Below are 27,231 nucleotides of genomic sequence, written 5' to 3'. Positions count from 1 at the left end.
CACCATGAATAAGAGCCCAAGAAGTCGTCGGCAATGAACGCGGCCGAGTCCTCGGTAGCATCAGCTACTCTTGCTTTCCGTACGAGCTACCGTCAATTCGCGCAGTCGCTATTGCAAATGATGTCACCAAAAGCAATCACTTCGTTAGCGGCAAGGAGCCCGGGCCCAGCGGTAGCTCTACATGGAGGCACCAGCAGCCCCGACAGGCCGCCGCTGGCGCGCCGGCGCCCGGACCCGCGACCCCTAATGACGTTGCAGTCGATGTATTTCTTAATATCGCTTTTCGAAGAAGCAAGCCAGGTGTAAATCACACAGTATTTTACTGATGATCTGGAAACGCAAATTTAGAACAAGTAGAACATTATATAAAATTTTGTTGTGTGGTCGAGCGGTACCCACCCTTCGCTCTTCCCAGATTATCGTTGCTGCGCGGAATGATTGTTAAAGCACCGACGGCTTCAGAGTTCGTCTTCTCCAACGTTTGCTTTTGCAGTACATTCCGCAATCTTTTCGTTATGAGTCGTCTGTTTCGGTTTCCCGATGTAGTTTTGCTCACAGCTCCCGACTTCTCTTAACCCCGAGCCACCACTAGCCGAAAATTCCGCACTGCAGTCTGGTCAATCTGCAGAGCTCGATAAGAGCATCGCGGTCGTTCCTGAGCTAATGAAACGGCCGTATCTGTAGTTGTTCCCAGATGTCTCCCACAGCAACGGCCTCCCGGACGCCTGCATTACAGGAGTACGCCACTACTCCCAGCCATACAATTGCATTTGAAAGCAGAATAACATGAGCTACAGAGCAACTCCGATTTTTGTGTCTGACCTACTTCTAATGATACTGTGGTCGGTTTACTTACTACTATCGCTGCTGGACGAAGCAGACCAGTTGAAAGCCACACGGTATTCTTGTAATGAACAGGTAATGGAAATTTAGGTAAAACGATATCAAAAAAAGTTGCGTGGTGGAGCGACACATACAGTTGGCTCTTCGTAGGTGATCATTGCTGCACGGAATAATTCTTAAGGCACCGACGCCTTCAGGAGTCGTGTTTGGAAGTTTTGCTTGCAGTATATTCCGCTATCTTTTCGTTATGAGTTGGTGTTTCGGATTCCCGGTGTTCTCTTGTTTAGTGCATTTGCCTTCCCTTGACACTGAGAAACCACATGACGAAAGTGAAACACCACCGTCTGTTCATCTGCAGAGCGCGATGAAATTATTCACTCTACATTCATTGCCTTTAATATTCTTGCCATCAGTGGTGGGCGCTGCCTTCAGAAAGCGCTTTTCTTTCTGATTTACATGAAAGTTTGTGTTCCTCGGAGCTGGACTGCTTGGGATTACCTTCACTGCTAGCAGGAGGTGGCTCGTTGGTCTAGGGGTATGATTCCTGCTTTGGGTGCAGGAGGTCCCGGCTTCAAATCCCGGACGAGCCCTACCGTTTTGACCGTGCTGAAGAGTAGGTGTAGCTCACCCACGTTTGTAGCTCTGCAATGAAGAACAGATGCGTGCCGCAGCACGCTGTGTGTGGCCCTACGGTCATGAAGGGACCGTTTGATATGGCAAGAATCTGATACCAGTAAATTACATAGGTCGATTTCTGTAGAAGAGCCGACAGTAATCTTGCATGCTACGGAAAACAAAGGTTGTCTTTGCAGAACGTGTGCACCGTGATTGGAGACGAAGCTCAATCGTGGAGCAGTCTACCTTCATCTGATTAGCGACAACGTCAACCAAAGCGTGGGATACAAGACTGAGCGTAGTTAAGAGTTTCTCACTATTAGTTACGTTCACGCTTCAAGAGAGTTGTGACAAGGCGAGTGCAAAGAGCTCAGGAAAGCCAGTATGAAGCGAACTTGAAGTAGTCTTGGAGAAATGGATACTAAATTTTGCCGGCCAGAATGGGGCTACGAGCGTTCTGAGTTACTGAATACCGGTGCACTATGGGAGCAAGAGCATTTGACAGTAAAATAACGCGATATCGGTGTAGCACACGACATTTATTATCCCTGCATACGCAGACGTGACGTTATCTCGGAAATGGAATCCGAAAACGGGTTTAAAAAAAGTCGTGCTTCCGCCCGGGATCGAATCGGGGACCTTCTGCGTGTAAAGCAGACGTGATAACCGCTACACCACGGAAACGACGGTTTTGCCGTTGTACTACCTGGAAAACCGTAGTTCCAACAGATTTTTCCTGCGTAAGCAAGGGCATCGGCTACGAGCTCCGTCCGATTCTAGAAGTTGCTATAGTAAAAGACAACGATAAAAACAATCAAACCGCAACAGCCAGGGAGAACGCTGGGTGAGCAGTAGCTCTGCACGGTGATACCAAGAACGGAGGCGTTACTCATGTGCATCGAGAAGGCTCGTTGGTCTCGGGGTATGATCCCTGCTTCGGGTGCAGGAGGTCCCGGGTTCAAATCCCGGACGAGCCCTTGCGTTTCGTGCAAACGTGTGGCGACTACTGGCATGCCGGCGGCTGTTCCGCGCATTTCCAGCCCTCCAGGTAAGCACAAAAACCAAGTAGCCGCTTCTGAAAGAGTTTCATGTATCATTTGAGCCATCTGCAGCCTGGTGGTTGGACGTTTGAAATTGATTTAAATGTTCACCGTAGAGATTGTAGCAAGTGTCTTGTTGAGTGCGACAAAAATGTGTTTCCGCCCGGAATCGAACCGGTGACGTTCTGCGTGTTGGCAGACGTGATAACCGCTACACCACGGAAACTGCTACGCTGTGAGCTCCACATGTGACACAACTTGAGGACGATCGCAACTTTGGCGTAAAAATCACTTTGCGGAAACGCACAATGCAGGAATTTCGCATTCGTACCTAACAATCGACAGCACCCTTGCCTGTCTGAATGCCACCATGAATAAGAGCCCAAGAAGTCGTCGGCAATGAACGCGGCCGAGTCCTCGGTAGCATCAGCTACTCTTGCTTTCCGTACGAGCTACCGTCAATTCGCGCAGTCGCTATTGCAAATGATGTCACCAAAAGCAATCACTTCGTTAGCGGCAAGGAGCCCGGGCCCAGCGGTAGCTCTACATGGAGGCACCAGCAGCCCCGACAGGCCGCCGCTGGCGCGCCGGCGCCCGGACCCGCGACCCCTAATGACGTTGCAGTCGATGTATTTCTTAATATCGCTTTTCGAAGAAGCAAGCCAGGTGTAAATCACACAGTATTTTACTGATGATCTGGAAACGCAAATTTAGAACAAGTAGAACATTATATAAAATTTTGTTGTGTGGTCGAGCGGTACCCACCCTTCGCTCTTCCCAGATTATCGTTGCTGCGCGGAATGATTGTTAAAGCACCGACGGCTTCAGAGTTCGTCTTCTCCAACGTTTGCTTTTGCAGTACATTCCGCAATCTTTTCGTTATGAGTCGTCTGTTTCGGTTTCCCGATGTAGTTTTGCTCACAGCTCCCGACTTCTCTTAACCCCGAGCCACCACTAGCCGAAAATTCCGCACTGCAGTCTGGTCAATCTGCAGAGCTCGATAAGAGCATCGCGGTCGTTCCTGAGCTAATGAAACGGCCGTATCTGTAGTTGTTCCCAGATGTCTCCCACAGCAACGGCCTCCCGGACGCCTGCATTACAGGAGTACGCCACTACTCCCAGCCATACAATTGCATTTGAAAGCAGAATAACATGAGCTACAGAGCAACTCCGATTTTTGTGTCTGACCTACTTCTAATGATACTGTGGTCGGTTTACTTACTACTATCGCTGCTGGACGAAGCAGACCAGTTGAAAGCCACACGGTATTCTTGTAATGAACAGGTAATGGAAATTTAGGTAAAACGATATCAAAAAAAGTTGCGTGGTGGAGCGACACATACAGTTGGCTCTTCGTAGGTGATCATTGCTGCACGGAATAATTCTTAAGGCACCGACGCCTTCAGGAGTCGTGTTTGGAAGTTTTGCTTGCAGTATATTCCGCTATCTTTTCGTTATGAGTTGGTGTTTCGGATTCCCGGTGTTCTCTTGTTTAGTGCATTTGCCTTCCCTTGACACTGAGAAACCACATGACGAAAGTGAAACACCACCGTCTGTTCATCTGCAGAGCGCGATGAAATTATTCACTCTACATTCATTGCCTTTAATATTCTTGCCATCAGTGGTGGGCGCTGCCTTCAGAAAGCGCTTTTCTTTCTGATTTACATGAAAGTTTGTGTTCCTCGGAGCTGGACTGCTTGGGATTACCTTCACTGCTAGCAGGAGGTGGCTCGTTGGTCTAGGGGTATGATTCCTGCTTTGGGTGCAGGAGGTCCCGGCTTCAAATCCCGGACGAGCCCTACCGTTTTGACCGTGCTGAAGAGTAGGTGTAGCTCACCCACGTTTGTAGCTCTGCAATGAAGAACAGATGCGTGCCGCAGCACGCTGTGTGTGGCCCTACGGTCATGAAGGGACCGTTTGATATGGCAAGAATCTGATACCAGTAAATTACATAGGTCGATTTCTGTAGAAGAGCCGACAGTAATCTTGCATGCTACGGAAAACAAAGGTTGTCTTTGCAGAACGTGTGCACCGTGATTGGAGACGAAGCTCAATCGTGGAGCAGTCTACCTTCATCTGATTAGCGACAACGTCAACCAAAGCGTGGGATACAAGACTGAGCGTAGTTAAGAGTTTCTCACTATTAGTTACGTTCACGCTTCAAGAGAGTTGTGACAAGGCGAGTGCAAAGAGCTCAGGAAAGCCAGTATGAAGCGAACTTGAAGTAGTCTTGGAGAAATGGATACTAAATTTTGCCGGCCAGAATGGGGCTACGAGCGTTCTGAGTTACTGAATACCGGTGCACTATGGGAGCAAGAGCATTTGACAGTAAAATAACGCGATATCGGTGTAGCACACGACATTTATTATCCCTGCATACGCAGACGTGACGTTATCTCGGAAATGGAATCCGAAAACGGGTTTAAAAAAAGTCGTGCTTCCGCCCGGGATCGAATCGGGGACCTTCTGCGTGTAAAGCAGACGTGATAACCGCTACACCACGGAAACGACGGTTTTGCCGTTGTACTACCTGGAAAACCGTAGTTCCAACAGATTTTTCCTGCGTAAGCAAGGGCATCGGCTACGAGCTCCGTCCGATTCTAGAAGTTGCTATAGTAAAAGACAACGATAAAAACAATCAAACCGCAACAGCCAGGGAGAACGCTGGGTGAGCAGTAGCTCTGCACGGTGATACCAAGAACGGAGGCGTTACTCATGTGCATCGAGAAGGCTCGTTGGTCTCGGGGTATGATCCCTGCTTCGGGTGCAGGAGGTCCCGGGTTCAAATCCCGGACGAGCCCTTGCGTTTCGTGCAAACGTGTGGCGACTACTGGCATGCCGGCGGCTGTTCCGCGCATTTCCAGCCCTCCAGGTAAGCACAAAAACCAAGTAGCCGCTTCTGAAAGAGTTTCATGTATCATTTGAGCCATCTGCAGCCTGGTGGTTGGACGTTTGAAATTGATTTAAATGTTCACCGTAGAGATTGTAGCAAGTGTCTTGTTGAGTGCGACAAAAATGTGTTTCCGCCCGGAATCGAACCGGTGACGTTCTGCGTGTTGGCAGACGTGATAACCGCTACACCACGGAAACTGCTACGCTGTGAGCTCCACATGTGACACAACTTGAGGACGATCGCAACTTTGGCGTAAAAATCACTTTGCGGAAACGCACAATGCAGGAATTTCGCATTCGTACCTAACAATCGACAGCACCCTTGCCTGTCTGAATGCCACCATGAATAAGAGCCCAAGAAGTCGTCGGCAATGAACGCGGCCGAGTCCTCGGTAGCATCAGCTACTCTTGCTTTCCGTACGAGCTACCGTCAATTCGCGCAGTCGCTATTGCAAATGATGTCACCAAAAGCAATCACTTCGTTAGCGGCAAGGAGCCCGGGCCCAGCGGTAGCTCTACATGGAGGCACCAGCAGCCCCGACAGGCCGCCGCTGGCGCGCCGGCGCCCGGACCCGCGACCCCTAATGACGTTGCAGTCGATGTATTTCTTAATATCGCTTTTCGAAGAAGCAAGCCAGGTGTAAATCACACAGTATTTTACTGATGATCTGGAAACGCAAATTTAGAACAAGTAGAACATTATATAAAATTTTGTTGTGTGGTCGAGCGGTACCCACCCTTCGCTCTTCCCAGATTATCGTTGCTGCGCGGAATGATTGTTAAAGCACCGACGGCTTCAGAGTTCGTCTTCTCCAACGTTTGCTTTTGCAGTACATTCCGCAATCTTTTCGTTATGAGTCGTCTGTTTCGGTTTCCCGATGTAGTTTTGCTCACAGCTCCCGACTTCTCTTAACCCCGAGCCACCACTAGCCGAAAATTCCGCACTGCAGTCTGGTCAATCTGCAGAGCTCGATAAGAGCATCGCGGTCGTTCCTGAGCTAATGAAACGGCCGTATCTGTAGTTGTTCCCAGATGTCTCCCACAGCAACGGCCTCCCGGACGCCTGCATTACAGGAGTACGCCACTACTCCCAGCCATACAATTGCATTTGAAAGCAGAATAACATGAGCTACAGAGCAACTCCGATTTTTGTGTCTGACCTACTTCTAATGATACTGTGGTCGGTTTACTTACTACTATCGCTGCTGGACGAAGCAGACCAGTTGAAAGCCACACGGTATTCTTGTAATGAACAGGTAATGGAAATTTAGGTAAAACGATATCAAAAAAAGTTGCGTGGTGGAGCGACACATACAGTTGGCTCTTCGTAGGTGATCATTGCTGCACGGAATAATTCTTAAGGCACCGACGCCTTCAGGAGTCGTGTTTGGAAGTTTTGCTTGCAGTATATTCCGCTATCTTTTCGTTATGAGTTGGTGTTTCGGATTCCCGGTGTTCTCTTGTTTAGTGCATTTGCCTTCCCTTGACACTGAGAAACCACATGACGAAAGTGAAACACCACCGTCTGTTCATCTGCAGAGCGCGATGAAATTATTCACTCTACATTCATTGCCTTTAATATTCTTGCCATCAGTGGTGGGCGCTGCCTTCAGAAAGCGCTTTTCTTTCTGATTTACATGAAAGTTTGTGTTCCTCGGAGCTGGACTGCTTGGGATTACCTTCACTGCTAGCAGGAGGTGGCTCGTTGGTCTAGGGGTATGATTCCTGCTTTGGGTGCAGGAGGTCCCGGCTTCAAATCCCGGACGAGCCCTACCGTTTTGACCGTGCTGAAGAGTAGGTGTAGCTCACCCACGTTTGTAGCTCTGCAATGAAGAACAGATGCGTGCCGCAGCACGCTGTGTGTGGCCCTACGGTCATGAAGGGACCGTTTGATATGGCAAGAATCTGATACCAGTAAATTACATAGGTCGATTTCTGTAGAAGAGCCGACAGTAATCTTGCATGCTACGGAAAACAAAGGTTGTCTTTGCAGAACGTGTGCACCGTGATTGGAGACGAAGCTCAATCGTGGAGCAGTCTACCTTCATCTGATTAGCGACAACGTCAACCAAAGCGTGGGATACAAGACTGAGCGTAGTTAAGAGTTTCTCACTATTAGTTACGTTCACGCTTCAAGAGAGTTGTGACAAGGCGAGTGCAAAGAGCTCAGGAAAGCCAGTATGAAGCGAACTTGAAGTAGTCTTGGAGAAATGGATACTAAATTTTGCCGGCCAGAATGGGGCTACGAGCGTTCTGAGTTACTGAATACCGGTGCACTATGGGAGCAAGAGCATTTGACAGTAAAATAACGCGATATCGGTGTAGCACACGACATTTATTATCCCTGCATACGCAGACGTGACGTTATCTCGGAAATGGAATCCGAAAACGGGTTTAAAAAAAGTCGTGCTTCCGCCCGGGATCGAATCGGGGACCTTCTGCGTGTAAAGCAGACGTGATAACCGCTACACCACGGAAACGACGGTTTTGCCGTTGTACTACCTGGAAAACCGTAGTTCCAACAGATTTTTCCTGCGTAAGCAAGGGCATCGGCTACGAGCTCCGTCCGATTCTAGAAGTTGCTATAGTAAAAGACAACGATAAAAACAATCAAACCGCAACAGCCAGGGAGAACGCTGGGTGAGCAGTAGCTCTGCACGGTGATACCAAGAACGGAGGCGTTACTCATGTGCATCGAGAAGGCTCGTTGGTCTCGGGGTATGATCCCTGCTTCGGGTGCAGGAGGTCCCGGGTTCAAATCCCGGACGAGCCCTTGCGTTTCGTGCAAACGTGTGGCGACTACTGGCATGCCGGCGGCTGTTCCGCGCATTTCCAGCCCTCCAGGTAAGCACAAAAACCAAGTAGCCGCTTCTGAAAGAGTTTCATGTATCATTTGAGCCATCTGCAGCCTGGTGGTTGGACGTTTGAAATTGATTTAAATGTTCACCGTAGAGATTGTAGCAAGTGTCTTGTTGAGTGCGACAAAAATGTGTTTCCGCCCGGAATCGAACCGGTGACGTTCTGCGTGTTGGCAGACGTGATAACCGCTACACCACGGAAACTGCTACGCTGTGAGCTCCACATGTGACACAACTTGAGGACGATCGCAACTTTGGCGTAAAAATCACTTTGCGGAAACGCACAATGCAGGAATTTCGCATTCGTACCTAACAATCGACAGCACCCTTGCCTGTCTGAATGCCACCATGAATAAGAGCCCAAGAAGTCGTCGGCAATGAACGCGGCCGAGTCCTCGGTAGCATCAGCTACTCTTGCTTTCCGTACGAGCTACCGTCAATTCGCGCAGTCGCTATTGCAAATGATGTCACCAAAAGCAATCACTTCGTTAGCGGCAAGGAGCCCGGGCCCAGCGGTAGCTCTACATGGAGGCACCAGCAGCCCCGACAGGCCGCCGCTGGCGCGCCGGCGCCCGGACCCGCGACCCCTAATGACGTTGCAGTCGATGTATTTCTTAATATCGCTTTTCGAAGAAGCAAGCCAGGTGTAAATCACACAGTATTTTACTGATGATCTGGAAACGCAAATTTAGAACAAGTAGAACATTATATAAAATTTTGTTGTGTGGTCGAGCGGTACCCACCCTTCGCTCTTCCCAGATTATCGTTGCTGCGCGGAATGATTGTTAAAGCACCGACGGCTTCAGAGTTCGTCTTCTCCAACGTTTGCTTTTGCAGTACATTCCGCAATCTTTTCGTTATGAGTCGTCTGTTTCGGTTTCCCGATGTAGTTTTGCTCACAGCTCCCGACTTCTCTTAACCCCGAGCCACCACTAGCCGAAAATTCCGCACTGCAGTCTGGTCAATCTGCAGAGCTCGATAAGAGCATCGCGGTCGTTCCTGAGCTAATGAAACGGCCGTATCTGTAGTTGTTCCCAGATGTCTCCCACAGCAACGGCCTCCCGGACGCCTGCATTACAGGAGTACGCCACTACTCCCAGCCATACAATTGCATTTGAAAGCAGAATAACATGAGCTACAGAGCAACTCCGATTTTTGTGTCTGACCTACTTCTAATGATACTGTGGTCGGTTTACTTACTACTATCGCTGCTGGACGAAGCAGACCAGTTGAAAGCCACACGGTATTCTTGTAATGAACAGGTAATGGAAATTTAGGTAAAACGATATCAAAAAAAGTTGCGTGGTGGAGCGACACATACAGTTGGCTCTTCGTAGGTGATCATTGCTGCACGGAATAATTCTTAAGGCACCGACGCCTTCAGGAGTCGTGTTTGGAAGTTTTGCTTGCAGTATATTCCGCTATCTTTTCGTTATGAGTTGGTGTTTCGGATTCCCGGTGTTCTCTTGTTTAGTGCATTTGCCTTCCCTTGACACTGAGAAACCACATGACGAAAGTGAAACACCACCGTCTGTTCATCTGCAGAGCGCGATGAAATTATTCACTCTACATTCATTGCCTTTAATATTCTTGCCATCAGTGGTGGGCGCTGCCTTCAGAAAGCGCTTTTCTTTCTGATTTACATGAAAGTTTGTGTTCCTCGGAGCTGGACTGCTTGGGATTACCTTCACTGCTAGCAGGAGGTGGCTCGTTGGTCTAGGGGTATGATTCCTGCTTTGGGTGCAGGAGGTCCCGGCTTCAAATCCCGGACGAGCCCTACCGTTTTGACCGTGCTGAAGAGTAGGTGTAGCTCACCCACGTTTGTAGCTCTGCAATGAAGAACAGATGCGTGCCGCAGCACGCTGTGTGTGGCCCTACGGTCATGAAGGGACCGTTTGATATGGCAAGAATCTGATACCAGTAAATTACATAGGTCGATTTCTGTAGAAGAGCCGACAGTAATCTTGCATGCTACGGAAAACAAAGGTTGTCTTTGCAGAACGTGTGCACCGTGATTGGAGACGAAGCTCAATCGTGGAGCAGTCTACCTTCATCTGATTAGCGACAACGTCAACCAAAGCGTGGGATACAAGACTGAGCGTAGTTAAGAGTTTCTCACTATTAGTTACGTTCACGCTTCAAGAGAGTTGTGACAAGGCGAGTGCAAAGAGCTCAGGAAAGCCAGTATGAAGCGAACTTGAAGTAGTCTTGGAGAAATGGATACTAAATTTTGCCGGCCAGAATGGGGCTACGAGCGTTCTGAGTTACTGAATACCGGTGCACTATGGGAGCAAGAGCATTTGACAGTAAAATAACGCGATATCGGTGTAGCACACGACATTTATTATCCCTGCATACGCAGACGTGACGTTATCTCGGAAATGGAATCCGAAAACGGGTTTAAAAAAAGTCGTGCTTCCGCCCGGGATCGAATCGGGGACCTTCTGCGTGTAAAGCAGACGTGATAACCGCTACACCACGGAAACGACGGTTTTGCCGTTGTACTACCTGGAAAACCGTAGTTCCAACAGATTTTTCCTGCGTAAGCAAGGGCATCGGCTACGAGCTCCGTCCGATTCTAGAAGTTGCTATAGTAAAAGACAACGATAAAAACAATCAAACCGCAACAGCCAGGGAGAACGCTGGGTGAGCAGTAGCTCTGCACGGTGATACCAAGAACGGAGGCGTTACTCATGTGCATCGAGAAGGCTCGTTGGTCTCGGGGTATGATCCCTGCTTCGGGTGCAGGAGGTCCCGGGTTCAAATCCCGGACGAGCCCTTGCGTTTCGTGCAAACGTGTGGCGACTACTGGCATGCCGGCGGCTGTTCCGCGCATTTCCAGCCCTCCAGGTAAGCACAAAAACCAAGTAGCCGCTTCTGAAAGAGTTTCATGTATCATTTGAGCCATCTGCAGCCTGGTGGTTGGACGTTTGAAATTGATTTAAATGTTCACCGTAGAGATTGTAGCAAGTGTCTTGTTGAGTGCGACAAAAATGTGTTTCCGCCCGGAATCGAACCGGTGACGTTCTGCGTGTTGGCAGACGTGATAACCGCTACACCACGGAAACTGCTACGCTGTGAGCTCCACATGTGACACAACTTGAGGACGATCGCAACTTTGGCGTAAAAATCACTTTGCGGAAACGCACAATGCAGGAATTTCGCATTCGTACCTAACAATCGACAGCACCCTTGCCTGTCTGAATGCCACCATGAATAAGAGCCCAAGAAGTCGTCGGCAATGAACGCGGCCGAGTCCTCGGTAGCATCAGCTACTCTTGCTTTCCGTACGAGCTACCGTCAATTCGCGCAGTCGCTATTGCAAATGATGTCACCAAAAGCAATCACTTCGTTAGCGGCAAGGAGCCCGGGCCCAGCGGTAGCTCTACATGGAGGCACCAGCAGCCCCGACAGGCCGCCGCTGGCGCGCCGGCGCCCGGACCCGCGACCCCTAATGACGTTGCAGTCGATGTATTTCTTAATATCGCTTTTCGAAGAAGCAAGCCAGGTGTAAATCACACAGTATTTTACTGATGATCTGGAAACGCAAATTTAGAACAAGTAGAACATTATATAAAATTTTGTTGTGTGGTCGAGCGGTACCCACCCTTCGCTCTTCCCAGATTATCGTTGCTGCGCGGAATGATTGTTAAAGCACCGACGGCTTCAGAGTTCGTCTTCTCCAACGTTTGCTTTTGCAGTACATTCCGCAATCTTTTCGTTATGAGTCGTCTGTTTCGGTTTCCCGATGTAGTTTTGCTCACAGCTCCCGACTTCTCTTAACCCCGAGCCACCACTAGCCGAAAATTCCGCACTGCAGTCCGGTCAATCTGCAGAGCTCGATAAGAGCATCGCGGTCGTTCCTGAGCTAATGAAACGGCCGTATCTGTAGTTGTTCCCAGATGTCTCCCACAGCAACGGCCTCCCGGACGCCTGCATTACAGGAGTACGCCACTACTCCCAGCCATACAATTGCATTTGAAAGCAGAATAACATGAGCTACAGAGCAACTCCGATTTTTGTGTCTGACCTACTTCTAATGATACTGTGGTTGGTTTACTTACTACTATCGCTGCTGGACGAAGCAGACCAGTTGAAAGCCACACGGTATTCTTGTAATGAACAGGTAATGGAAATTTAGGTAAAACGATATCAAAAAAAGTTGCGTGGTGGAGCGACACATACAGTTGGCTCTTCGTAGGTGATCATTGCTGCACGGAATAATTCTTAAGGCACCGACGCCTTCAGGAGTCGTGTTTGGAAGTTTTGCTTGCAGTATATTCCGCTATCTTTTCGTTATGAGTTGGTGTTTCGGATTCCCGGTGTTCTCTTGTTTAGTGCATTTGCCTTCCCTTGACACTGAGAAACCACATGACGAAAGTGAAACACCACCGTCTGTTCATCTGCAGAGCGCGATGAAATTATTCACTCTACATTCATTGCCTTTAATATTCTTGCCATCAGTGGTGGGCGCTGCCTTCAGAAAGCGCTTTTCTTTCTGATTTACATGAAAGTTTGTGTTCCTCGGAGCTGGACTGCTTGGGATTACCTTCACTGCTAGCAGGAGGTGGCTCGTTGGTCTAGGGGTATGATTCCTGCTTTGGGTGCAGGAGGTCCCGGGTTCAAATCCCGGACGAGCCCTACCGTTTTGACCGTGCTGAAGAGTAGGTGTAGCTCACCCACGTTTGTAGCTCTGCAATGAAGAACAGATGCGTGCCGCAGCACGCTGTGTGTGGCCCTACGGTCATGAAGGGACCGTTTGATATGGCAAGAATCTGATACCAGTAAATTACATAGGTCGATTTCTGTAGAAGAGCCGACAGTAATCTTGCATGCTACGGAAAACAAAGGTTGTCTTTGCAGAACGTGTGCACCGTGATTGGAGACGAAGCTCAATCGTGGAGCAGTCTACCTTCATCTGATTAGCGACAACGTCAACCAAAGCGTGGGATACAAGACTGAGCGTAGTTAAGAGTTTCTCACTATTAGTTACGTTCACGCTTCAAGAGAGTTGTGACAAGGCGAGTGCAAAGAGCTCAGGAAAGCCAGTATGAAGCGAACTTGAAGTAGTCTTGGAGAAATGGATACTAAATTTTGCCGGCCAGAATGGGGCTACGAGCGTTCTGAGTTACTGAATACCGGTGCACTATGGGAGCAAGAGCATTTGACAGTAAAATAACGCGATATCGGTGTAGCACACGACATTTATTATCCCTGCATACGCAGACGTGACGTTATCTCGGAAATGGAATCCGAAAACGGGTTTAAAAAAAGTCGTGCTTCCGCCCGGGATCGAACCGGGGACCTTCTGCGTGTAAAGCAGACGTGATAACCGCTACACCACGGAAACGACGGTTTTGCCGTTGTACTACCTGGAAAACCGTAGTTCCAACAGATTTTTCCTGCGTAAGCAAGGGCATCGGCTACGAGCTCCGTCCGATTCTAGAAGTTGCTATAGTAAAAGACAACGATAAAAACAATCAAACCGCAACAGCCAGGGAGAACGCTGGGTGAGCAGTAGCTCTGCACGGTGATACCAAGAACGGAGGCGTTACTCATGTGCATCGAGAAGGCTCGTTGGTCTCGGGGTATGATCCCTGCTTCGGGTGCAGGAGGTCCCGGGTTCAAATCCCGGACGAGCCCTTGCGTTTCGTGCAAACGTGTGGCGACTACTGGCATGCCGGCGGCTGTTCCGCGCATTTCCAGCCCTCCAGGTAAGCACAAAAACCAAGTAGCCGCTTCTGAAAGAGTTTCATGTATCATTTGAGCCATCTGCAGCCTGGTGGTTGGACGTTTGAAATTGATTTAAATGTTCACCGTAGAGATTGTAGCAAGTGTCTTGTTGAGTGCGACAAAAATGTGTTTCCGCCCGGAATCGAACCGGTGACGTTCTGCGTGTTGGCAGACGTGATAACCGCTACACCACGGAAACTGCTACGCTGTGAGCTCCACATGTGACACAACTTGAGGACGATCGCAACTTTGGCGTAAAAATCACTTTGCGGAAACGCACAATGCAGGAATTTCGCATTCGTACCTAACAATCGACAGCACCCTTGCCTGTCTGAATGCCACCATGAATAAGAGCCCAAGAAGTCGTCGGCAATGAACGCGGCCGAGTCCTCGGTAGCATCAGCTACTCTTGCTTTCCGTACGAGCTACCGTCAATTCGCGCAGTCGCTATTGCAAATGATGTCACCAAAAGCAATCACTTCGTTAGCGGCAAGGAGCCCGGGCCCAGCGGTAGCTCTACATGGAGGCACCAGCAGCCCCGACAGGCCGCCGCTGGCGCGCCGGCGCCCGGACCCGCGACCCCTAATGACGTTGCAGTCGATGTATTTCTTAATATCGCTTTTCGAAGAAGCAAGCCAGGTGTAAATCACACAGTATTTTACTGATGATCTGGAAACGCAAATTTAGAACAAGTAGAACATTATATAAAATTTTGTTGTGTGGTCGAGCGGTACCCACCCTTCGCTCTTCCCAGATTATCGTTGCTGCGCGGAATGATTGTTAAAGCACCGACGGCTTCAGAGTTCGTCTTCTCCAACGTTTGCTTTTGCAGTACATTCCGCAATCTTTTCGTTATGAGTCGTCTGTTTCGGTTTCCCGATGTAGTTTTGCTCACAGCTCCCGACTTCTCTTAACCCCGAGCCACCACTAGCCGAAAATTCCGCACTGCAGTCCGGTCAATCTGCAGAGCTCGATAAGAGCATCGCGGTCGTTCCTGAGCTAATGAAACGGCCGTATCTGTAGTTGTTCCCAGATGTCTCCCACAGCAACGGCCTCCCGGACGCCTGCATTACAGGAGTACGCCACTACTCCCAGCCATACAATTGCATTTGAAAGCAGAATAACATGAGCTACAGAGCAACTCCGATTTTTGTGTCTGACCTACTTCTAATGATACTGTGGTTGGTTTACTTACTACTATCGCTGCTGGACGAAGCAGACCAGTTGAAAGCCACACGGTATTCTTGTAATGAACAGGTAATGGAAATTTAGGTAAAACGATATCAAAAAAAGTTGCGTGGTGGAGCGACACATACAGTTGGCTCTTCGTAGGTGATCATTGCTGCACGGAATAATTCTTAAGGCACCGACGCCTTCAGGAGTCGTGTTTGGAAGTTTTGCTTGCAGTATATTCCGCTATCTTTTCGTTATGAGTTGGTGTTTCGGATTCCCGGTGTTCTCTTGTTTAGTGCATTTGCCTTCCCTTGACACTGAGAAACCACATGACGAAAGTGAAACACCACCGTCTGTTCATCTGCAGAGCGCGATGAAATTATTCACTCTACATTCATTGCCTTTAATATTCTTGCCATCAGTGGTGGGCGCTGCCTTCAGAAAGCGCTTTTCTTTCTGATTTACATGAAAGTTTGTGTTCCTCGGAGCTGGACTGCTTGGGATTACCTTCACTGCTAGCAGGAGGTGGCTCGTTGGTCTAGGGGTATGATTCCTGCTTTGGGTGCAGGAGGTCCCGGGTTCAAATCCCGGACGAGCCCTACCGTTTTGACCGTGCTGAAGAGTAGGTGTAGCTCACCCACGTTTGTAGCTCTGCAATGAAGAACAGATGCGTGCCGCAGCACGCTGTGTGTGGCCCTACGGTCATGAAGGGACCGTTTGATATGGCAAGAATCTGATACCAGTAAATTACATAGGTCGATTTCTGTAGAAGAGCCGACAGTAATCTTGCATGCTACGGAAAACAAAGGTTGTCTTTGCAGAACGTGTGCACCGTGATTGGAGACGAAGCTCAATCGTGGAGCAGTCTACCTTCATCTGATTAGCGACAACGTCAACCAAAGCGTGGGATACAAGACTGAGCGTAGTTAAGAGTTTCTCACTATTAGTTACGTTCACGCTTCAAGAGAGTTGTGACAAGGCGAGTGCAAAGAGCTCAGGAAAGCCAGTATGAAGCGAACTTGAAGTAGTCTTGGAGAAATGGATACTAAATTTTGCCGGCCAGAATGGGGCTACGAGCGTTCTGAGTTACTGAATACCGGTGCACTATGGGAGCAAGAGCATTTGACAGTAAAATAACGCGATATCGGTGTAGCACACGACATTTATTATCCCTGCATACGCAGACGTGACGTTATCTCGGAAATGGAATCCGAAAACGGGTTTAAAAAAAGTCGTGCTTCCGCCCGGGATCGAACCGGGGACCTTCTGCGTGTAAAGCAGACGTGATAACCGCTACACCACGGAAACGACGGTTTTGCCGTTGTACTACCTGGAAAACCGTAGTTCCAACAGATTTTTCCTGCGTAAGCAAGGGCATCGGCTACGAGCTCCGTCCGATTCTAGAAGTTGCTATAGTAAAAGACAACGATAAAAACAATCAAACCGCAACAGCCAGGGAGAACGCTGGGTGAGCAGTAGCTCTGCACGGTGATACCAAGAACGGAGGCGTTACTCATGTGCATCGAGAAGGCTCGTTGGTCTCGGGGTATGATCCCTGCTTCGGGTGCAGGAGGTCCCGGGTTCAAATCCCGGACGAGCCCTTGCGTTTCGTGCAAACGTGTGGCGACTACTGGCATGCCGGCTGCTGTTCCGCGCATTTCCAGCCCTCCAGGTAAGCACAAAAACCAAGTAGCCGCTTCTGAAAGAGTTTCATGTATCATTTGAGCCATCTGCAGCCTGGTGGTTGGACGTTTGAAATTGATTTAAATGTTCACCGTAGAGATTGTAGCAAGTGTCTTGTTGAGTGCGACAAAAAAGTGTTTCCGCCCGGAATCGAACCGGTGACGTTCTGCGTGTTGGCAGACGTGATAACCGCTACACCACGGAAACTGCTACGCTGTGAGCTCCACATGTGACACAACTTGAGGACGATCGCAACTTTGGCGTAAAAATCACTTTGCGGAAACGCACAATGCAGGAATTTCGCATTCGTACCTAACAATCGACAGCACCCTTGCCTGTCTGAATGCCACCATGAATAAGAGCCCAAGAAGTCGTCGGCAATGAACGCGGCCGAGTCCTCGGTAGCATCAGCTACTCTTGCTTTCCGTACGAGCTACCGTCAATTCGCGCAGTCGCTATTGCAAATGATGTCACCAAAAGCAATCACTTCGTTAGCGGCAAGGAGCCCGGGCCCAGCGGTAGCTCTACATGGAGGCACCAGCAGCCCCGACAGGCCGCCGCTGGCGCGCCGGCGCCCGGACCCGCGACCCCTAATGACGTTGCAGTCGATGTATTTCTTAATATCGCTTTTCGAAGAAGCAAGCCAGGTGTAAATCACACAGTATTTTACTGATGATCTGGAAACGCAAATTTAGAACAAGTAGAACATTATATAAAATTTTGTTGTGTGGTCGAGCGGTACCCACCCTTCGCTCTTCCCAGATTATCGTTGCTGCGCGGAATGATTGTTAAAGCACCGACGGCTTCAGAGTTCGTCTTCTCCAACGTTTGCTTTTGCAGTACATTCCGCAATCTTTTCGTTATGAGTCGTCTGTTTCGGTTTCCCGATGTAGTTTTGCTCACAGCTCCCGACTTCTCTTAACCCCGAGCCACCACTAGCCGAAAATTCCGCACTGCAGTCCGGTCAATCTGCAGAGCTCGATAAGAGCATCGCGGTCGTTCCTGAGCTAATGAAACGGCCGTATCTGTAGTTGTTCCCAGATGTCTCCCACAGCAACGGCCTCCCGGACGCCTGCATTACAGGAGTACGCCACTACTCCCAGCCATACAATTGCATTTGAAAGCAGAATAACATGAGCTACAGAGCAACTCCGATTTTTGTGTCTGACCTACTTCTAATGATACTGTGGTTGGTTTACTTACTACTATCGCTGCTGGACGAAGCAGACCAGTTGAAAGCCACACGGTATTCTTGTAATGAACAGGTAATGGAAATTTAGGTAAAACGATATCAAAAAAAGTTGCGTGGTGGAGCGACACATACAGTTGGCTCTTCGTAGGTGATCATTGCTGCACGGAATAATTCTTAAGGCACCGACGCCTTCAGGAGTCGTGTTTGGAAGTTTTGCTTGCAGTATATTCCGCTATCTTTTCGTTATGAGTTGGTGTTTCGGATTCCCGGTGTTCTCTTGTTTAGTGCATTTGCCTTCCCTTGACACTGAGAAACCACATGACGAAAGTGAAACACCACCGTCTGTTCATCTGCAGAGCGCGATGAAATTATTCACTCTACATTCATTGCCTTTAATATTCTTGCCATCAGTGGTGGGCGCTGCCTTCAGAAAGCGCTTTTCTTTCTGATTTACATGAAAGTTTGTGTTCCTCGGAGCTGGACTGCTTGGGATTACCTTCACTGCTAGCAGGAGGTGGCTCGTTGGTCTAGGGGTATGATTCCTGCTTTGGGTGCAGGAGGTCCCGGGTTCAAATCCCGGACGAGCCCTACCGTTTTGACCGTGCTGAAGAGTAGGTGTAGCTCACCCACGTTTGTAGCTCTGCAATGAAGAACAGATGCGTGCCGCAGCACGCTGTGTGTGGCCCTACGGTCATGAAGGGACCGTTTGATATGGCAAGAATCTGATACCAGTAAATTACATAGGTCGATTTCTGTAGAAGAGCCGACAGTAATCTTGCATGCTACGGAAAACAAAGGTTGTCTTTGCAGAACGTGTGCACCGTGATTGGAGACGAAGCTCAATCGTGGAGCAGTCTACCTTCATCTGATTAGCGACAACGTCAACCAAAGCGTGGGATACAAGACTGAGCGTAGTTAAGAGTTTCTCACTATTAGTTACGTTCACGCTTCAAGAGAGTTGTGACAAGGCGAGTGCAAAGAGCTCAGGAAAGCCAGTATGAAGCGAACTTGAAGTAGTCTTGGAGAAATGGATACTAAATTTTGCCGGCCAGAATGGGGCTACGAGCGTTCTGAGTTACTGAATACCGGTGCACTATGGGAGCAAGAGCATTTGACAGTAAAATAACGCGATATCGGTGTAGCACACGACATTTATTATCCCTGCATACGCAGACGTGACGTTATCTCGGAAATGGAATCCGAAAACGGGTTTAAAAAAAGTCGTGCTTCCGCCCGGGATCGAACCGGGGACCTTCTGCGTGTAAAGCAGACGTGATAACCGCTACACCACGGAAACGACGGTTTTGCCGTTGTACTACCTGGAAAACCGTAGTTCCAACAGATTTTTCCTGCGTAAGCAAGGGCATCGGCTACGAGCTCCGTCCGATTCTAGAAGTTGCTATAGTAAAAGACAACGATAAAAACAATCAAACCGCAACAGCCAGGGAGAACGCTGGGTGAGCAGTAGCTCTGCACGGTGATACCAAGAACGGAGGCGTTACTCATGTGCATCGAGAAGGCTCGTTGGTCTCGGGGTATGATCCCTGCTTCGGGTGCAGGAGGTCCCGGGTTCAAATCCCGGACGAGCCCTTGCGTTTCGTGCAAACGTGTGGCGACTACTGGCATGCCGGCTGCTGTTCCGCGCATTTCCAGCCCTCCAGGTAAGCACAAAAACCAAGTAGCCGCTTCTGAAAGAGTTTCATGTATCATTTGAGCCATCTGCAGCCTGGTGGTTGGACGTTTGAAATTGATTTAAATGTTCACCGTAGAGATTGTAGCAAGTGTCTTGTTGAGTGCGACAAAAATGTGTTTCCGCCCGGAATCGAACCGGTGACGTTCTGCGTGTTGGCAGACGTGATAACCGCTACACCACGGAAACTGCTACGCTGTGAGCTCCACATGTGACACAACTTGAGGACGATCGCAACTTTGGCGTAAAAATCACTTTGCGGAAACGCACAATGCAGGAATTTCGCATTCGTACCTAACAATCGACAGCACCCTTGCCTGTCTGAATGCCACCATGAATAAGAGCCCAAGAAGTCGTCGGCAATGAACGCGGCCGAGTCCTCGGTAGCATCAGCTACTCTTGCTTTCCGTACGAGCTACCGTCAATTCGCGCAGTCGCTATTGCAAATGATGTCACCAAAAGCAATCACTTCGTTAGCGGCTAGGATCCCGGGCCCAGCGGTAGCTCTACATGGAGGCACCAACAGCCCCGACAGGCCGCCGCTGGCGCGCCGGCGCCCGGACCCGCGACCCCTAATGACGTTGCAGTCGATGTATTTCTTAATATCGCTTTTCGAAGAAGCAAGCCAGGTGTAAATCACACAGTATTTTACTGATGATCTGGAAACGCAAATTTAGAACAAGTAGAACATTATATAAAATTTTGTTGTGTGGTCGAGCGGTACCCACCCTTCGCTCTTCCCAGATTATCGTTGCTGCGCGGAATGATTGTTAAAGCACCGACGGCTTCAGAGTTCGTCTTCTCCAACGTTTGCTTTTGCAGTACATTCCGCAATCTTTTCGTTATGAGTCGTCTGTTTCGGTTTCCCGATGTAGTTTTGCTCACAGCTCCCGACTTCTCTTAACCCCGAGCCACCACTAGCCGAAAATTCCGCACTGCAGTCTGGTCAATCTGCAGAGCTCGATAAGAGCATCGCGGTCGTTCCTGAGCTAATGAAACGGCCGTATCTGTAGTTGTTCCCAGATGTCTCCCACAGCAACGGCCTCCCGGACGCCTGCATTACAGGAGTACGCCACTACTCCCAGCCATACAATTGCATTTGAAAGCAGAATAACATGAGCTACAGAGCAACTCCGATTTTTGTGTCTGACCTACTTCTAATGATACTGTGGTCGGTTTACTTACTACTATCGCTGCTGGACGAAGCAGACCAGTTGAAAGCCACACGGTATTCTTGTAATGAACAGGTAATGGAAATTTAGGTAAAACGATATCAAAAAAAGTTGCGTGGTGGAGCGACACATACAGTTGGCTCTTCGTAGGTGATCATTGCTGCACGGAATAATTCTTAAGGCACCGACGCCTTCAGGAGTCGTGTTTGGAAGTTTTGCTTGCAGTATATTCCGCTATCTTTTCGTTATGAGTTGGTGTTTCGGATTCCCGGTGTTCTCTTGTTTAGTGCATTTGCCTTCCCTTGACACTGAGAAACCACATGACGAAAGTGAAACACCACCGTCTGTTCATCTGCAGAGCGCGATGAAATTATTCACTCTACATTCATTGCCTTTAATATTCTTGCCATCAGTGGTGGGCGCTGCCTTCAGAAAGCGCTTTTCTTTCTGATTTACATGAAAGTTTGTGTTCCTCGGAGCTGGACTGCTTGGGATTACCTTCACTGCTAGCAGGAGGTGGCTCGTTGGTCTAGGGGTATGATTCCTGCTTTGGGTGCAGGAGGTCCCGGGTTCAAATCCCGGACGAGCCCTACCGTTTTGACCGTGCTGAAGAGTAGGTGTAGCTCACCCACGTTTGTAGCTCTGCAATGAAGAACAGATGCGTGCCGCAGCACGCTGTGTGTGGCCCTACGGTCATGAAGGGACCGTTTGATATGGCAAGAATCTGATACCAGTAAATTACATAGGTCGATTTCTGTAGAAGAGCCGACAGTAATCTTGCATGCTACGGAAAACAAAGGTTGTCTTTGCAGAACGTGTGCACCGTGATTGGAGACGAAGCTCAATCGTGGAGCAGTCTACCTTCATCTGATTAGCGACAACGTCAACCAAAGCGTGGGATACAAGACTGAGCGTAGTTAAGAGTTTCTCACTATTAGTTACGTTCACGCTTCAAGAGAGTTGTGACAAGGCGAGTGCAAAGAGCTCAGGAAAGCCAGTATGAAGCGAACTTGAAGTAGTCTTGGTGAAATGGATACTAAATTTTGCCGGCCAGAATGGGGCTACGAGCGTTCTGAGTTACTGAATACCGGGGCACTATGGGAGCAAGAGCATTTGACAGTAAAATAACGCGATATCGGTGTAGCACACGACATTTATTATCCCTGCATACGCAGACGTGACGTTATCTCGGAAATGGAATCCGAAAACGGGTTTAAAAAAAGTCGTGCTTCCGCCCGGGATCGAACCGGGGACCTTCTGCGTGTAAAGCAGACGTGATAACCGCTACACCACGGAAACGACGGTTTTGCCGTTGTACTACCTGGAAAACCGTAGTTCCAACAGATTTTTCCTGCGTAAGCAAGGGCATCGGCTACGAGCTCCGTCCGATTCTAGAAGTTGCTATAGTAAAAGACAACGATAAAAACAATCAAACCGCAACAGCCAGGGAGAACGCTGGGTGAGCAGTAGCTCTGCACGGTGATACCAAGAACGGAGGCGTTACTCATGTGCATCGAGAAGGCTCGTTGGTCTCGGGGTATGATCCCTGCTTCGGGTGCAGGAGGTCCCGGGTTCAAATCCCGGACGAGCCCTTGCGTTTCGTGCAAACGTGTGGCGACTACTGGCATGCCGGCGGCTGTTCCGCGCATTTCCAGCCCTCCAGGTAAGCACAAAAACCAAGTAGCCGCTTCTGAAAGAGTTTCATGTATCATTTGAGCCATCTGCAGCCTGGTGGTTGGACGTTTGAAATTGATTTAAATGTTCACCGTAGAGATTGTAGCAAGTGTCTTGTTGAGTGCGACAAAAATGTGTTTCCGCCCGGAATCGAACCGGTGACGTTCTGCGTGTTGGCAGACGTGATAACCGCTACACCACGGAAACTGCTACGCTGTGAGCTCCACATGTGACACAACTTGAGGACGATCGCAACTTTGGCGTAAAAATCACTTTGCGGAAACGCACAATGCAGGAATTTCGCATTCGTACCTAACAATCGACAGCACCCTTGCCTGTCTGAATGCCACCATGAATAAGAGCCCAAGAAGTCGTCGGCAATGAACGCGGCCGAGTCCTCGGTAGCATCAGCTACTCTTGCTTTCCGTACGAGCTACCGTCAATTCGCGCAGTCGCTATTGCAAATGATGTCACCAAAAGCAATCACTTCGTTAGCGGCAAGGAGCCCGGGCCCAGCGGTAGCTCTACATGGAGGCACCAGCAGCCCCGACAGGCCGCCGCTGGCGCGCCGGCGCCCGGACCCGCGACCCCTAATGACGTTGCAGTCGATGTATTTCTTAATATCGCTTTTCGAAGAAGCAAGCCAGGTGTAAATCACACAGTATTTTACTGATGATCTGGAAACGCAAATTTAGAACAAGTAGAACATTATATAAAATTTTGTTGTGTGGTCGAGCGGTACCCACCCTTCGCTCTTCCCAGATTATCGTTGCTGCGCGGAATGATTGTTAAAGCACCGACGGCTTCAGAGTTCGTCTTCTCCAACGTTTGCTTTTGCAGTACATTCCGCAATCTTTTCGTTATGAGTCGTCTGTTTCGGTTTCCCGATGTAGTTTTGCTCACAGCTCCCGACTTCTCTTAACCCCGAGCCACCACTAGCCGAAAATTCCGCACTGCAGTCTGGTCAATCTGCAGAGCTCGATAAGAGCATCGCGGTCGTTCCTGAGCTAATGAAACGGCCGTATCTGTAGTTGTTCCCAGATGTCTCCCACAGCAACGGCCTCCCGGACGCCTGCATTACAGGAGTACGCCACTACTCCCAGCCATACAATTGCATTTGAAAGCAGAATAACATGAGCTACAGAGCAACTCCGATTTTTGTGTCTGACCTACTTCTAATGATACTGTGGTCGGTTTACTTACTACTATCGCTGCTGGACGAAGCAGACCAGTTGAAAGCCACACGGTATTCTTGTAATGAACAGGTAATGGAAATTTAGGTAAAACGATATCAAAAAAAGTTGCGTGGTGGAGCGACACATACAGTTGGCTCTTCGTAGGTGATCATTGCTGCACGGAATAATTCTTAAGGCACCGACGCCTTCAGGAGTCGTGTTTGGAAGTTTTCTTGCAGTATATTCCGCTATCTTTTCGTTATGAGTTGGTGTTTCGGATTCCCGGTGTTCTCTTGTTTAGTGCATTTGCCTTCCCTTGACACTGAGAAACCACATGACGAAAGTGAAACACCACCGTCTGTTCATCTGCAGAGCGCGATGAAATTATTCACTCTACATTCATTGCCTTTAATATTCTTGCCATCAGTGGTGGGCGCTGCCTTCAGAAAGCGCTTTTCTTTCTGATTTACATGAAAGTTTGTGTTCCTCGGAGCTGGACTGCTTGGGATTACCTTCACTGCTAGCAGGAGGTGGCTCGTTGGTCTAGTATTCTGGCTTTAGCCGTCGCCGCGGTCGGACGTGCTTGTTGTTTACTCCGCGTACGTTAGCGCTATCGCCGGTGTTTGGTGTTTACGTGAAGTTAGCTGTACATTTTCGTTGTTATTTTTTGAGTGGTGTCTCTGATAAGTGTTTTTATAGTGCTTTCGTCCGTTCCACGTCTCGTGCTTCGCCGCAATTTCGGTTGTTGCCGGAATTTCGTCGGAACCGACGACCATGTCTGACACCGTCAGGAAGAATACTTTAGTCTTCTCGTTCGAGAAAGAAACACGGCCGGTCCAACCCACTGCGCTGGAAATCCACGATTGGCTGACTGAGGTAATCGGTATAAATTCTGACTCTGTTCATACCACGCAATTAGATGCTGAAAAATACTGTGTTTTTGTTAACTTTCTGAACTCAGTGACAGTCGATAAGTTGCTTGCAAAATGGGGTAATTCCGTCGAATTTGTTCATCGAGACGGTTCAAAAAGTAATGTCTCTGTACGAAAAGCTGATATCATGTACACCAATGTCAGGATTTTGAATGTTCCAATTGAAATTGATAATCAGTTGATCAAGGACGCTCTATCTAAATATGGCGAAGTTAAATCTATCTATAACGAAAGATGGTCGAAGCTATACAAGATACAGTGTTTTAATGGCATTAGATCCGTTGAAATGGAGGTGAAAGCCAACATTCCGTCCCATATATCCGTTGCAGGCCATAAAGCACATGTTGTGTATTCTGGTCAGGAGCGCACGTGCAATATTTGCAATGAGACAGGTCATTTCCGACAAGATTGTCCGCGCCGTGTTTTTGTTCTTCGGAACAATCTAACACAGCGTCAAAAACTGACCCTCAGCGATGTCTTACCAAATAGCACTTCCCTTCTTTCGGTTAACGACAGTGGTGCATGTACTTCTGCAGTGCCCGCCATAACTACTACGGAGTTCCCTCCCCTGAGCGTCATTACATCACACCCTTCTGTTCCCGATTGCGATCTCCAGAATAAGAAGCGACCGTTGGAAATGACCGATGACGGCTCGGACGGCGAGTCCGCCCGTAATTCGCCTTCCACCCGCAAGCAGAAGCAGTGTAATGCGGATGTGCTCGAGGAAACAAACAGTACATGTATTGACGTGACGACAGCCGCTGAGGCAACCCGGCCGCTGTCGGCGGCTGATCAGGTACAAACGGTCCACGGAGGGGACGCAGTAACGATTGTCGCGGAGACGGAAGAGGCGCACTCCGAAGCACAAGAGGTGACGGAGCGGAACCCAACTCAAGAACTTACAGACCCACAAACCGCCGACTCAGTCAGTGCTCTGGAGCCAGTGACGGAAGAACAAGGAAATGGCACTCGTAAAAAGGACGCTGTTGAGGCAGCTTCGGTCACAACGGTGGTAAAGATAGACAATCCGAATGACGGCGCGTTGAACCAAGATGTCCGAAGACGCCGACTCAAACCGCAACCTAATCTCAAAGCTTCCCGTAACCAAAGCAAACAACAACCAGCACAAGAGGAAGCGACGGCCAAGAACGTCTTGTATGAAATCATCACGGAAAGACCTAAGGAGGTACCTTCAAGTGACATTAGTGATGCAAAGCCCCTCGGTAAAACTAAAACCCGAGATGTTCGGAATCCTGCACCAAAATGAGGCTGTAAGATGAAAAAAAAAAGGATTTTGTTGAACCAGTTTCATTTCTAATTGTACTACTGTCTTAGTCATATTTCAGAGGAACCAGATGAAGTGTTTACCGAGCTTCAAATACTGACTATTCTTTTAGATGTTTGTTTAAGCAGAGTCGTTTCTCCCTTCTAGAAGCTGCACATCCCTTTTTTTTTTTTATTAATATTTTGTTATCTTTTTAATCACTTATTTACTTTTTATGCAAACTAAATGTCCCAGGCATATACAATTACGACTATCAATATTAACAGGATTACATCCGTGACTAAAGTTACAGCGCTCAAGGATTATTTATATGAGTCAGGGACGGACATTGCTTTCCTACAGGAAGTAGTGCTGACTAATCTTACAGTGCCTGGATATTTGGCGATTTTAAATGTCTCACTTGACACCAACGTCGGTACAGCAATTTTAGTCAGGGAGGGGATTCCTGTCTCGGATATCGAGAGGTTGGACTCCGGCAGAGCGATAGGTATAAAAGTCTTTGGTTCTACCCTTATCAATCTGTATGCCCCTTCTGGCACATCCAATAGAATGGAAAGAGCACAGTTCTATAAAGAAGAAATCATTTATTTATTACGGAAAAACCCAAAAGATCTTATAATAGGCGGTGATTTTAATTGTGTGATAAATAAGAAAGACCAGGTTCCGAATTTTAATAACTGCATTGAACTGAAGCGTTTCGTCACTGTTTTACAGCTTAAAGATGCTTGGGAAATAATGTATCCCACATTTGTGGCATTTACATTCCTAGGTCCTCACTCACGTAGCAGGATCGACAGACTCTACATATCGCAAAGTCTAGTTAGCTCCTTCATTAAAGCAGAGACGATTCCAGTTTACTTTTCTGATCATAGCTCCGTGCTAGCTTCCATCAACCTTACTGCGCAACCCACTCGCCGTTTTAGAAGTTCATGGCACCTTAATACGTCACTGATGCAGGACGACGGATTAGAAGAAAGTTTGACAGAAGCGTGGGCATTGTGCCTCCGCTCTGCAGATAGACACGTCTCAGTACTAGACTGGTGGTGCAACAGGGCAAAGCCTAAACTGAGAAAAGTTCTCATCCAGTATAGTGTACAACGATCGAAAGACTTGAAAAATTCCATAGAATTTTATTATACCATGCTGCGAAATTTATATGAGCAGGCAAACACTTCCAACGTCCGTCTGGCAGATATCAAGCAAACTAAGGCCAAATTGCTCAGTCTTAAAAGACAGCAGATGGAGGGTCTGAAATTAAAATCCAAGGCTAAGAC

At 48.6% G+C, this 27,231-nt stretch overlaps 24 non-coding genes across 24 annotated transcripts; 16 read left to right on the top strand and 8 right to left on the bottom strand.

Annotated features, from left to right (window-relative positions):
* The first annotated feature begins 1,361 nt into the window (after window positions 1-1,361).
* Trnap-ugg (transfer RNA proline (anticodon UGG)) lies at window positions 1,362-1,433 on the top strand. The gene has a single exon. It is a non-coding gene; the product is annotated as a tRNA-Pro (tRNA).
* Window positions 1,434-2,069: 636 nt separating this feature from the next.
* Window positions 2,070-2,142, bottom strand: Trnav-uac (transfer RNA valine (anticodon UAC)). The gene has a single exon. It is a non-coding gene; the product is annotated as a tRNA-Val (tRNA).
* Window positions 2,143-2,363: 221 nt separating this feature from the next.
* Trnap-cgg (transfer RNA proline (anticodon CGG)) lies at window positions 2,364-2,435 on the top strand. Its single transcript has one exon. It is a non-coding gene; the product is annotated as a tRNA-Pro (tRNA).
* A 1,790-nt stretch (window positions 2,436-4,225) lies between these two features.
* Trnap-ugg (transfer RNA proline (anticodon UGG)) lies at window positions 4,226-4,297 on the top strand. The gene has a single exon. It is a non-coding gene; the product is annotated as a tRNA-Pro (tRNA).
* Window positions 4,298-4,933: 636 nt separating this feature from the next.
* Window positions 4,934-5,006, bottom strand: Trnav-uac (transfer RNA valine (anticodon UAC)). Its single transcript has one exon. It is a non-coding gene; the product is annotated as a tRNA-Val (tRNA).
* A 221-nt stretch (window positions 5,007-5,227) lies between these two features.
* Window positions 5,228-5,299, top strand: Trnap-cgg (transfer RNA proline (anticodon CGG)). Its single transcript has one exon. It is a non-coding gene; the product is annotated as a tRNA-Pro (tRNA).
* Window positions 5,300-7,089: 1,790 nt separating this feature from the next.
* On the top strand, window positions 7,090-7,161 carry Trnap-ugg (transfer RNA proline (anticodon UGG)). Its single transcript has one exon. It is a non-coding gene; the product is annotated as a tRNA-Pro (tRNA).
* A 636-nt stretch (window positions 7,162-7,797) lies between these two features.
* On the bottom strand, window positions 7,798-7,870 carry Trnav-uac (transfer RNA valine (anticodon UAC)). Its single transcript has one exon. It is a non-coding gene; the product is annotated as a tRNA-Val (tRNA).
* Window positions 7,871-8,091: 221 nt separating this feature from the next.
* Trnap-cgg (transfer RNA proline (anticodon CGG)) lies at window positions 8,092-8,163 on the top strand. The gene has a single exon. It is a non-coding gene; the product is annotated as a tRNA-Pro (tRNA).
* Window positions 8,164-9,953: 1,790 nt separating this feature from the next.
* Window positions 9,954-10,025, top strand: Trnap-ugg (transfer RNA proline (anticodon UGG)). The gene has a single exon. It is a non-coding gene; the product is annotated as a tRNA-Pro (tRNA).
* Window positions 10,026-10,661: 636 nt separating this feature from the next.
* Trnav-uac (transfer RNA valine (anticodon UAC)) lies at window positions 10,662-10,734 on the bottom strand. The gene has a single exon. It is a non-coding gene; the product is annotated as a tRNA-Val (tRNA).
* Window positions 10,735-10,955: 221 nt separating this feature from the next.
* Trnap-cgg (transfer RNA proline (anticodon CGG)) lies at window positions 10,956-11,027 on the top strand. The gene has a single exon. It is a non-coding gene; the product is annotated as a tRNA-Pro (tRNA).
* A 1,790-nt stretch (window positions 11,028-12,817) lies between these two features.
* On the top strand, window positions 12,818-12,889 carry Trnap-ugg (transfer RNA proline (anticodon UGG)). Its single transcript has one exon. It is a non-coding gene; the product is annotated as a tRNA-Pro (tRNA).
* Window positions 12,890-13,525: 636 nt separating this feature from the next.
* On the bottom strand, window positions 13,526-13,598 carry Trnav-uac (transfer RNA valine (anticodon UAC)). Its single transcript has one exon. It is a non-coding gene; the product is annotated as a tRNA-Val (tRNA).
* A 221-nt stretch (window positions 13,599-13,819) lies between these two features.
* Window positions 13,820-13,891, top strand: Trnap-cgg (transfer RNA proline (anticodon CGG)). The gene has a single exon. It is a non-coding gene; the product is annotated as a tRNA-Pro (tRNA).
* A 1,790-nt stretch (window positions 13,892-15,681) lies between these two features.
* Window positions 15,682-15,753, top strand: Trnap-ugg (transfer RNA proline (anticodon UGG)). Its single transcript has one exon. It is a non-coding gene; the product is annotated as a tRNA-Pro (tRNA).
* Window positions 15,754-16,389: 636 nt separating this feature from the next.
* Trnav-uac (transfer RNA valine (anticodon UAC)) lies at window positions 16,390-16,462 on the bottom strand. Its single transcript has one exon. It is a non-coding gene; the product is annotated as a tRNA-Val (tRNA).
* Window positions 16,463-16,683: 221 nt separating this feature from the next.
* On the top strand, window positions 16,684-16,755 carry Trnap-cgg (transfer RNA proline (anticodon CGG)). Its single transcript has one exon. It is a non-coding gene; the product is annotated as a tRNA-Pro (tRNA).
* Window positions 16,756-18,545: 1,790 nt separating this feature from the next.
* Trnap-ugg (transfer RNA proline (anticodon UGG)) lies at window positions 18,546-18,617 on the top strand. The gene has a single exon. It is a non-coding gene; the product is annotated as a tRNA-Pro (tRNA).
* A 636-nt stretch (window positions 18,618-19,253) lies between these two features.
* Window positions 19,254-19,326, bottom strand: Trnav-uac (transfer RNA valine (anticodon UAC)). The gene has a single exon. It is a non-coding gene; the product is annotated as a tRNA-Val (tRNA).
* A 221-nt stretch (window positions 19,327-19,547) lies between these two features.
* Trnap-cgg (transfer RNA proline (anticodon CGG)) lies at window positions 19,548-19,619 on the top strand. The gene has a single exon. It is a non-coding gene; the product is annotated as a tRNA-Pro (tRNA).
* A 1,790-nt stretch (window positions 19,620-21,409) lies between these two features.
* Trnap-ugg (transfer RNA proline (anticodon UGG)) lies at window positions 21,410-21,481 on the top strand. Its single transcript has one exon. It is a non-coding gene; the product is annotated as a tRNA-Pro (tRNA).
* Window positions 21,482-22,117: 636 nt separating this feature from the next.
* Window positions 22,118-22,190, bottom strand: Trnav-uac (transfer RNA valine (anticodon UAC)). Its single transcript has one exon. It is a non-coding gene; the product is annotated as a tRNA-Val (tRNA).
* Window positions 22,191-22,411: 221 nt separating this feature from the next.
* On the top strand, window positions 22,412-22,483 carry Trnap-cgg (transfer RNA proline (anticodon CGG)). Its single transcript has one exon. It is a non-coding gene; the product is annotated as a tRNA-Pro (tRNA).
* Window positions 22,484-27,231: the final 4,748 nt, after the last annotated feature.

This window comes from Schistocerca gregaria, chromosome 2, assembly GCF_023897955.1.
Source record: "Schistocerca gregaria isolate iqSchGreg1 chromosome 2, iqSchGreg1.2, whole genome shotgun sequence".
In the NCBI taxonomy this organism is placed as follows: Eukaryota; Metazoa; Arthropoda; class Insecta; order Orthoptera; family Acrididae; genus Schistocerca; species Schistocerca gregaria.
This window is presented reverse-complemented; position numbering and strand designations above follow the sequence as displayed.